The following is a 9,811-nucleotide window of genomic DNA, read 5'->3' on the forward strand; positions in this document are numbered from 1 at the left end:
CTCGAAAAACCCGACAAAACCGAACCAATCCAATTTGATATAGTTGATTTGATTTTAATAAAACCGAACCAAGTTGGTCCATGTGCACCCCTAAGTGCACGTATATGACTTTTCTTCGGGGGCCGTCTGAGCAAAAATTTGCAACTAGTATTCCACATTACATGGCCCGCGAAAATGATAGAACCATTGACAGGCATGTCCATCAGCTCGTCAACGAAATGTCTTTTGAATAATTCTGGAGACTATATTTCCACAACTTTAAGCTAGTGATTTGGGTATATACTTCCAAGGATAGTGAAACATTGACTTCAAGTCTTTCTAATTCTACCCGTATTTTACAAGCTGAGAAATTAATGCCATTGCCTCGCACGACTTGTAATGATTCATTTCACTACAATATAAATTAAAGCTCTAACATGCACAATAACCAAAACAAACAACTGAATTTCATCCTTTAGCCATGATGATGGTTCCCAGAATATTATTTTCTTTACTTCAGTTTTTCACACTCTTATATTTGTTGGCAGTTTCTTTTGCTTCTACTGAGGAAGCACCTGCTCTCCTCAAATGGAAAGCGACTTTCCAAAACCAGAATAATTCCTTATTGGCTTCATGGACACTAATTGCCAAGAATTCTTCTAGCATTGGAGGGGCGAGTTCTGATGCATGCATGGATTGGTATGGAGTTATATGTGTTAATGGCAGGGTAAACAGGTTGAATATTACAAATGCTGGTATTATTGGTACACTCTATGATTTTTCATTTTCATCTCTCTTATCTTGAATATGTTGATCTTAGCATAAACCAGTTCTCTGGCACCATCCCTCCTGAAATGGGAAAGCTCACTAATCTTGTCTATCTTGACTTGTCCATGAATCAGATTTCAGGAATAGTCCCACCACGAATCAGCTCACTAGCCAAGCTTCAGACCCGCTCCATCTTTGACAACCATTTAAATGGTCCCATTCCTGCAGAAATAGGCATCTTTGACAACCATTTAAATGGTCCCATTCCTGCAGAAATAGGGAAGATGACGTCGCTTGAGAATTTAAGCTTACATATGAACAATCTTTCTGGCCCAATTCCAAAAACTATTGGTGACTTAAGTGAGCTCAAAATTTTGTACTTTTTTTCTAACCAACTTTCTGGTCCCATTTCTACAGAGTTGGGGAATCTGAAAAACCTCAATGGTCTAAAATTATCCGATAATCAGTTTACTGGTTCAATTCCAGTTACGGTATGTGACTTAAGTGAGCTCAAGACTCTATACCTTCATTCAAACCAACTTTCTGGTCCCATTCCTACAGAGCTGGGGAATCTGAAAAACCTCACAGATCTGCAATTATCCTATAATCAGCTTACTGGTTCAATTCCAATTATAGTAAGTGACATAAGTAAGCTCAAGACTCTGTACCTTTTTTCTAACCAACTTTCTGGTCCCATTCCTACAGAGTTGGGGAATTTGAAAAACCTCATTGATCTGGCATTATACCAAAATCAGCTTACTGGTTTAATTCCAACTACTCTAGGTGACATAATTAAGCTCAAGACTCTATACCTTTATTCTAACCAACTTTCTGGTCCTATTCCTATGGAGCTTGGGAATCTGAAAAACCTCACAGATCTAGATTTATCTGATAATCAGTTTACTGGTTCAATTCCAAAAACTATTGATGACTTAAGTGAGCTCAAAATTCTGTACCTTATTTCTAACCAACTTTCTAGTCCCATTCCTACAGAGCTGGGGAATCTGAAAAACCTCACTGGTCTAGATTTATCTGATAATTATTTTACGGGTTCAATTCCAATTACGGTGGGTGACTTAAGTGAGCTCAAAATTCTGTACCTTTTTTCTAACCAACTTTCTGGTCCCATTCCAATAGAGTTGGGGAATCTGAAAAATCTCATTGATCTGGCATTATACGAAAATCAGCTTACTGGTTTAATTCCAACTATTCTAGGTGACATAACTGAGCTCAAGACTCTATACCTTTATTCTAACCAACTTTCTGGTCCTATTCCTATAGAGCTGGGGAATCTGAAAAAGCTCACAGATCTAGATTTATCTGATAATCAGTTTACTGGTTCAATTCCAAAAACTATTGGTGACTTAAGTGAGCTTAAAATTCTGTACCTTTTTTCTAACCAAATTTCTGGTCCCATTCCTGCAGAGCTGGGGAATCTGAAAAACCTCACTGGTCTAGATTTATCTGATAATCATTTTACGGGTTCAATTCCAATTACGGTGGGTGACTTAAGTGAGCTCAAAATTCTGTACCTTTTTTCTAACGAACTTTCTGGTCCCATTCCAACAGAGTTGGGGAATCTGAAAAACCTTACTGATCTGCAATTATCCTATAATCAGCTTACTGGTTCAATTCCAATTACAGTAAGTGACATAAGTAAGCTCAAGACACTCCACCTTTTTTCTAACTAACTTTCTGGTCCCATTCCTACAGAGTTGAGGAATTTGAAAAACCTCATTGATCTGACATTATACCAAAATCAGCTTACTGGTTTAATTCCAACTACTCTAGGTGACATAACTGAGCTCAAGACTCTATACCTTTATTCTAACCAACTTTCTGGTCCTATTCCTACGGAGCTGGGGGATCTGAAAAACCTCACAAATCTAAATTTATCTGATAATCAGTTTACTGGTTCAATTTCAAAAACTATTGGTGACTTAAGTGAGCTCAAAACTCTGTACCTTTTTTCTAACCAACTTTCTGGTCTCATTCCTACAGAGTTGGGGAATCTGAAAAACCTCACTGGTCTAAACTTATCCGATAATCAGCTTAATGGTTCAATTCCAGTTACGGTATGTGACTTAAGTAAGCTCAAGACTATGTACCTTCATTCAAACCAACTTTCTGGTCCCATTCCTACCGAGTTGGGGAATCTGAAAAATCTCAATGATCTAGATTTATCTGTTAATCAGATTACTGGTCCAATTCCTGTTTCATTTGGCAATTTGAGAAACTTGCAAAGACTGAGATTTTGCGCCAACAAACTTTCTGGTTCCATTCCAAAAGAACTTGCATATTTGGATAACTTGGTTATGTTGTCAATGACTGAAAATCAGTTTTCAGGCCACTTGCCAGAGCATTTTTGCAAAGTGGAAAACTTGTGAACTTCACGGTGAATAGTAACAAGCTGACGGGTCCAATACCAAGAAGCTTGAGCAAGTGCTCGAGTCTCAGAAGAGTTCGTTTTGATAACAATAGTTTCACTGGGAATTTATCGGAAGCTTTTGGTATCTATCCAGAGCTTCAGTTCATTGATTTGAGCGACAACGATTTTTATGGTGAACTTAGCAGCAACTGGGGCAAATGCAAGAATTTGGCAAATTTGCAGATAGCCAGAAATAACATTAGTGGTAGCATACCACCAGAGATTGGAAACGTCAAAGGGCTTCTAGGACTTGATCTTTCATCTAATTATTTGGTTGGGCAGATTCCAAAAGAATTTGGAAAATTGGCCTCTCTAGTTAAACTTTTTATGCAGAACAATCACATTTCTGGCAATATTCCGAGTGAACTTGGGTCACTGACAAAATTAGAGTCCCTTGATCTGTCAGATAATAGATTGAACGGGTCGATCCCAACATTTATAGGAGATTATATGAACATGTTTCTCTTGAACCTGAGCAACAACAAATTTGGCCAGAAAATTCCATAGGAGATAGTGAGGATAACTCACCTTAGTGTACTTAATTTGAGCCATAACCGTCTAGATGGAGAAATACCCTCTCAGTTAGCCAGTTTGCTGGACTTGGAAAAGTTGAATCTTTCTCACAATGGCCTCTCTGGCCGCATTCCTGAAGAATTTGAAAGTATGACTGGTTTGCGGGATGTTGTCTTTTCATACAATGAGTTGGAAGGTCCAATACCAAATAATAAAGCTTTTATGAATGCTTCATTAGAAGGTAATAAAGGTCTTTGCGGCAATGTAATAGGATTTCAGCCTTGCGAAAGGCCATCTTCGACGGTGAAGAAGCACTTAAGAAGAAAACTCATCCTCGCCACTGTACTTCCTGTTATGGGAGCACTAGTACTTCTCTGTGCTTTTACTGGTGTTCTTATGTGTGATAAAGGAGGAAAGTTAAAGATGTTGAAAGAAAGGATGATGGTTTGTTTTCGATATCCTTGTTAGATGGAAAGGCATTGTACATGGATATCTTAAACGCCACAGAGGAGTTTGATGCAACATTTTGCATCGGGCAAGGAGGGCAGGGAAGTGTTTACACGGTAAACCTTCCATCATTAGGGAGTATAGCTGTGAAGAGATTTCATTCTTTATTTGCGAATACACATTGCAAAAGCTTCACGAATGAAGTAAATGCATTGATTGGGATTAAGCATCGGAACATTGTGAAATTCTTTGGCTTTTGTTCGAATGCACAACACTCGTTCTTGGTTTACGAGTATGTGGAGAGGGGGAGTCTGTTTAGTATCTTGAGCAATGAAATTGAGTCCAAGAATTTGGATTGGCTAAAAAGGGTGAATATCATCAAAGGTGTTTCTTTTGCTTTATCTTATCTGCACCAGGATTGCTCACCACCGATTGTTCATCGAGACATATCAAGCAGTAATGTTTTGCTTGATTCCGAGTATGAAGCTCGTGTTTCAGATTTTGGAATAGCCAAGCTTCTCAAGCCAGACTCGTCCAATTATTGCACAACGCTTGCAGGCACATATGGCTATGTTGCACCTGGTAAGATCTAACTTTTAATCATTTTTTTTATATATAGCCACGCACTCTATACTTTTTATCTCGTGTACTCATTTATATTGTTATGCTTATTTGGAAATTATATTGTTCCAGAGCTTGCATATACAATGAAGGTTACAGAAATGTGTGATGTGTATAGCTTTGGAGTATTAGCATTGGAGATAATCAAAGGAAGTCATCTTGGGGAATACATTACTCTGCTAGCAAATTCATCGACTAGAGATCATATGCAGCTTAGCGATTTGCTGGATGGACGCCTTCCATATCCTGATGATAGAGTAAAAGAGGTTTTGGTTTTTATCATCAATCTAGCAAGCTCTTGTTTGGTTGAAACTCCGAAATCGAGGCCAACAATGCACTTCATCGCTCATAAGTTATCATCAATGGATTCACGCCCATGTACTCATCATAGATAAAAACCCCATGTAAGGCGAGCTATATAATCCCTGATCTGTAAGGTGTCATTTTATGGAAATGAATAATAAGCTTTGACACCAAGGTGGTTGTGAAGTAAGTAATTTAATGAGAAGGTCCACAAAAAAAAATACTACTGGGACTAGTATTCTAGTATTGTTAGGATGCTTATCTGGTTTGTATTAGAGTGTATACAATATAATGTATAAGGTAATTATTTAATTTCTTGTGCCAAAAACTAATAAAAACAAGTTTCATGTTTGCTAAGTACTGATGTTAGAGTAGGATTACTTTGCATAATTTTTATAGCTCATGAATAATCTCTAACCGTGAATACTTCTAAAATATGATCACACTGCAATGCATGTAAAAGAATGATACTCTATCTTTTAAAGATGAAAGTAGAGAGGATTATGCATCAAAATAACATCTCATTAAATATGTATGATTATCTGACTCTTTTCAAACAAATATTTTAGTTGTAAAATACTGGAGGTTTTTTTCACTGGAGTTAATAGAGAAACAAATTTCTTTGATTTTTCTGCTTCTTTCGCCTTGAGTTGATGTCGAGAATTCAAGTTTCTGTACCATTTTGTTCTTTTTCGTCTGTTTTACAATCTATGCATGCAGGAGCACGAGTTTTGATGTCCGTTTTTGCTAAGATGTGCTTCTCTGGAGCCAGGAAATATTAGAACATATGGATTTTGGTACTATAGGAAATTACTAATGGGAAAGAATAATTGATTCAAGCCAAGTGATAAAGTATCTATTGTTAATAACAAATTCGTCCCACCATTAGAATTTTCTCTGTAAGTGGAGTTCTGCAAATATGCCTTTTAGAATAAAACAAAATTCACTACATTTTCCACAAATGAAATTAGAAAATTTTGAGCATTCCCGTGGAAGATGAAAGTATCTTTTGCAAACACTGCAAAACAACTGAGTAGGATTGGGAAACCATGTTTCTTTTTGGTTAGATGGTGAAGCCTTTGTATAGCCAGTATCATCAGTTACTACCTGTTTGGACACTATTATCAGTTATCTGGCTTGGGATTGTGTTCAGAACAACATAACTTCAAAACCTATTATCGGTGAGGATAAGAAATCCTGAATATAAGTCACGCTAGGTTTATACCTTTTGACACAGTCGTTTTGTTTTTCTGTCCGACTTTATATCTAGAAAGAGTTAGCTGTAATATATGTTGCGCGGACTTTTCAAAATGCCCGCTATACTCATGTCGACACGACATGGGTGTGTTTGTGGGTGTGCGTTCCGTACTGGATATAGTCAAACAGTTTTGGGTGCTTCTGTAAAAGGTGGCCTTGTTTTTAGGCTTTTCATTTGTTAGCCTTGTTGGCATATTTGGAGCCTTTTATTTAAGGCCTTGTTGGCAAATAAATTACCTTGTATTTTGAGAGGATGTGGCCAATTGTTGGCCAAATATTTCTTTTCAGTTTTTCTATATAATGAGCACTCTCTACTCATTTCAAAATGCACCAACAAGATTAGAGTTATTAATTTCTTGTTTCTTCTCCTCCTTTAGTAATTGAGACTATTTTGTAAGAGAGTTGAATGTTGGAAAATATTTGTGTGATCCCCTTTCTTTGGAGTGATCTTATGAGGGTACTCTCTCGTGGAGTATTTGGGATTAATTAGAGTATTTACTCTAATTTTGTACGCTCTTTTGTACTCTTGTTACTATAGAGAAATTGCTCTTCTCCGCTTGTGGATGTAGGTCATACTGACCGAACTACGTTAAATTGATGCCTTCTTTATATGCATTAATTGCCGTTGTCACGACCCAAAATCCCCTCTGTAGGATATCGTGACGGCACATAGTCTCTAAGACTAGGTAAGCCTAACAAAACATGCGGTATAACAGAATAATAATTTTAATCTCAAAACATCAACAACTATATGAAATGAAATCTATAACTCAATACGTACATCTCCCAAAACCTGGTGTAAATACAAGTCACAAGCTCTATATACAGTACTGGACACTCCTATTCATCACTGTCTACAAAGATGTAAAGAAACAAGAAATGAACAGGATAAAAGGGGATTTCGAGGCTTGCGGACGCAGGCAGGTGTACCTTGAAGTCTCCACTAAGCAAGCCACGCAACGCGCTAACACTGAGGCTGATAGGATGTCCCTGGATCTGCACAAAATATATGGAGAAGTGTAGTATGAGTACATCACAATGGTACCCAGTAAGTGCCAAGCCTAATCTCGGTAAAGTAGTGACGAGGTCAGGTCAATGCCCTATTGGAGATAATAAGAAGCAAACACAAGATATAATGATATAATTAAATGATAGAGATGTGAACAATGAAGAATTTACGGGAAGTAACAATACAGAATCAAGAAAAGCTATACAACACGAAAGAAAAACAAGTCTAACCTCAGTAGAGTAGTGACGGGGTCAGCTCAAGGCCCTGCATTTCTTGCTTCTTTTATTTTTTTTGTCTTTTTGAGAGAGAGAAGAGAGCTTCGGCATAAGTGGTTGTGAAGTAAGTAATTTGATGAGAAGGTCCATGGCAAAATTATTACTGGGACTAGTATTTTGTGTTGTCAGGGTGCTTATAGTTGTTTATCCTTATACCAGAGTGTATACAGTATAATGATTTTAATTTTTAAGATAGATGATTGTGTAACTGTTGGAAATAAACCCCCTACAAAAATAATATTCACGGTAATAAAAGCGGAATAATAACGTAGCATCGAGATACAATAATTAACAAGAATAAAAAAGTGACAACGACACCAAGGTTTTTATGTGAAAAATCTTTTTGAATAAGGAAAAAACTACAACCCCGAGATGAGCAACTGATATCACTATAGCAAGTAATTTTATACTTTGTAGGTCCGAGTAAAATACTACAAAGACTACTACAACACTCAAAAGAAATAATCCTCTTTTGATATTCCCACCTCACTATAATATCGCTCACTCTCTTTTCTCACAGACTATTTTCTTATACCCTGTCTGTGATGCCTCACTCTTTCTGTCTCTCTTTATTGGTGTGTAGAAATGAGAGCCGAAGCTATCCTTTTATAGTGTTGAGAACCCAAGCTCTTCTTTGTTTGACGCATATTATATTTGACAATTTGCACATTTGCAAATCAATAAGTCAGAATAGTATCTGACATTTTTCGTTATTTTTCTTTCTTTCATTTATGGGGATGGACCACACAAATATTCCCCTCTAGACCCATTCACCTGAAAGAGGTAACACCAGATTTCTAGCTTGAGTGCATGCCGACAAAATCTTTGCACAATTCGATTTTATCTCTTGGTACCACCTTCGTCAGCATATCTATGGGATTCTCACTTGTAGAAATATTCAAGACTTTTAGAGATTCATTCTCTACCATTTCTCGAATCTAGTGATATCTCACGTCGATGTGTTTGGTCCTTGCATGGTACATGGAGTTCTTGCTAAGGTCTATTGCACTTTGACTATCACAATAGACGACATACTCCGTCTGATGCAATCTAAGCTCTTGAAGGAATCGTTTCAACCATATCATCTCCTTTCCAGTTTCAGTAGCGGTAATATACTCCGATTCAGTTGTAGAGAGTATGTCATACTTCTGCAACCTCGACTGCCATGATATAGCCCCCCTGAAAATGTAAACAAATATACAGTAGTGAATTTTCTGTTATCAATATCGCCTGCCATAACAGCATTTGTATAGCCCTTCAAGATTTGATCAGATCCTCCAAAGCATAAACAATCTCCCGCGGTACCTCTCAGGTACCTGAGTATCCACTTGACTACTTCCCTGTATTCTTTTCCTGGATTTTCAAGAAACCTGCTGACAACACCAACTACGTGAGCAATATCAGATCTAGTGCATACCATTGAATACATCAAACTTCCGACGGCAGAGGAATAAAGAACTTTGGTCATGCTTTCCTTTTCCTCCATTGTTGTAGGACACATCTTCCTGCTTAACTTCATATGACTAGCAAGAGGTGTGATGACTAGCTTAACATTATTTATGTTAAAGTGTTCCAGTACACGTTTAATGTACTTCTCCTGAGACAGCCATAACTTTCTACTTGTTCTCTCTCGAACTATCTTCATACCCAGAATTTGTTGTGCTAGGCCCAAGTCCATCATATCAAATGACTTGGACAATTCTCCCTTCAACTTTGGGATCAACTCCTTGTCTTTTCCTACAATTAACATATCATCCACATACAAAAAAAAAAAATTTGTTGTCACAAAATCTTTTGAAGTATACACATGGATTAGAATATGTCTTTATGTAAGTTTGACTTTTCATGAATGAGTCAAACTCTATGTACCACTGCCTTGGTGTTTGCTTCAATCCATAAAGACTCTTATTCAATTTGCACACCATGTGTTTCTTTAGGCTACTTCAAATCCTGTTGCTCCATATAAATCTTCTCTTTCAAATCTCCATGAAAAAATACAGTTTTCACATCCAATTGCTCCACTTCATGCCACGCCCCAAACTCGAGGAGTGCGACCGATGCTCAACTGAGTAAACCTAGTCGAGAAAGCCTAATTTACATTAACCTCTCATCATTACTCATTCATAATTTACCAAAACATTATTAGATCATGACTTTTAAATTGAATACATTTGGCTCAATGGCCTACAATCTTTCTCATGATGGGTGAGT

At 37.3% G+C, this 9,811-nt stretch overlaps 1 pseudogene; it reads left to right on the forward strand.

Moving 5' to 3' along the window:
• The first annotated feature begins 409 nt into the window (after positions 1-409).
• LOC104088520 (probable leucine-rich repeat receptor-like protein kinase At1g35710) lies at positions 410-5,416 on the forward strand (annotated as a pseudogene).
• Positions 5,417-9,811: the final 4,395 nt, after the last annotated feature.

Source organism: Nicotiana tomentosiformis, chromosome 4 (genome assembly GCF_000390325.3).
Source record: "Nicotiana tomentosiformis chromosome 4, ASM39032v3, whole genome shotgun sequence".
Taxonomy (NCBI): domain Eukaryota; kingdom Viridiplantae; phylum Streptophyta; class Magnoliopsida; order Solanales; family Solanaceae; genus Nicotiana; species Nicotiana tomentosiformis.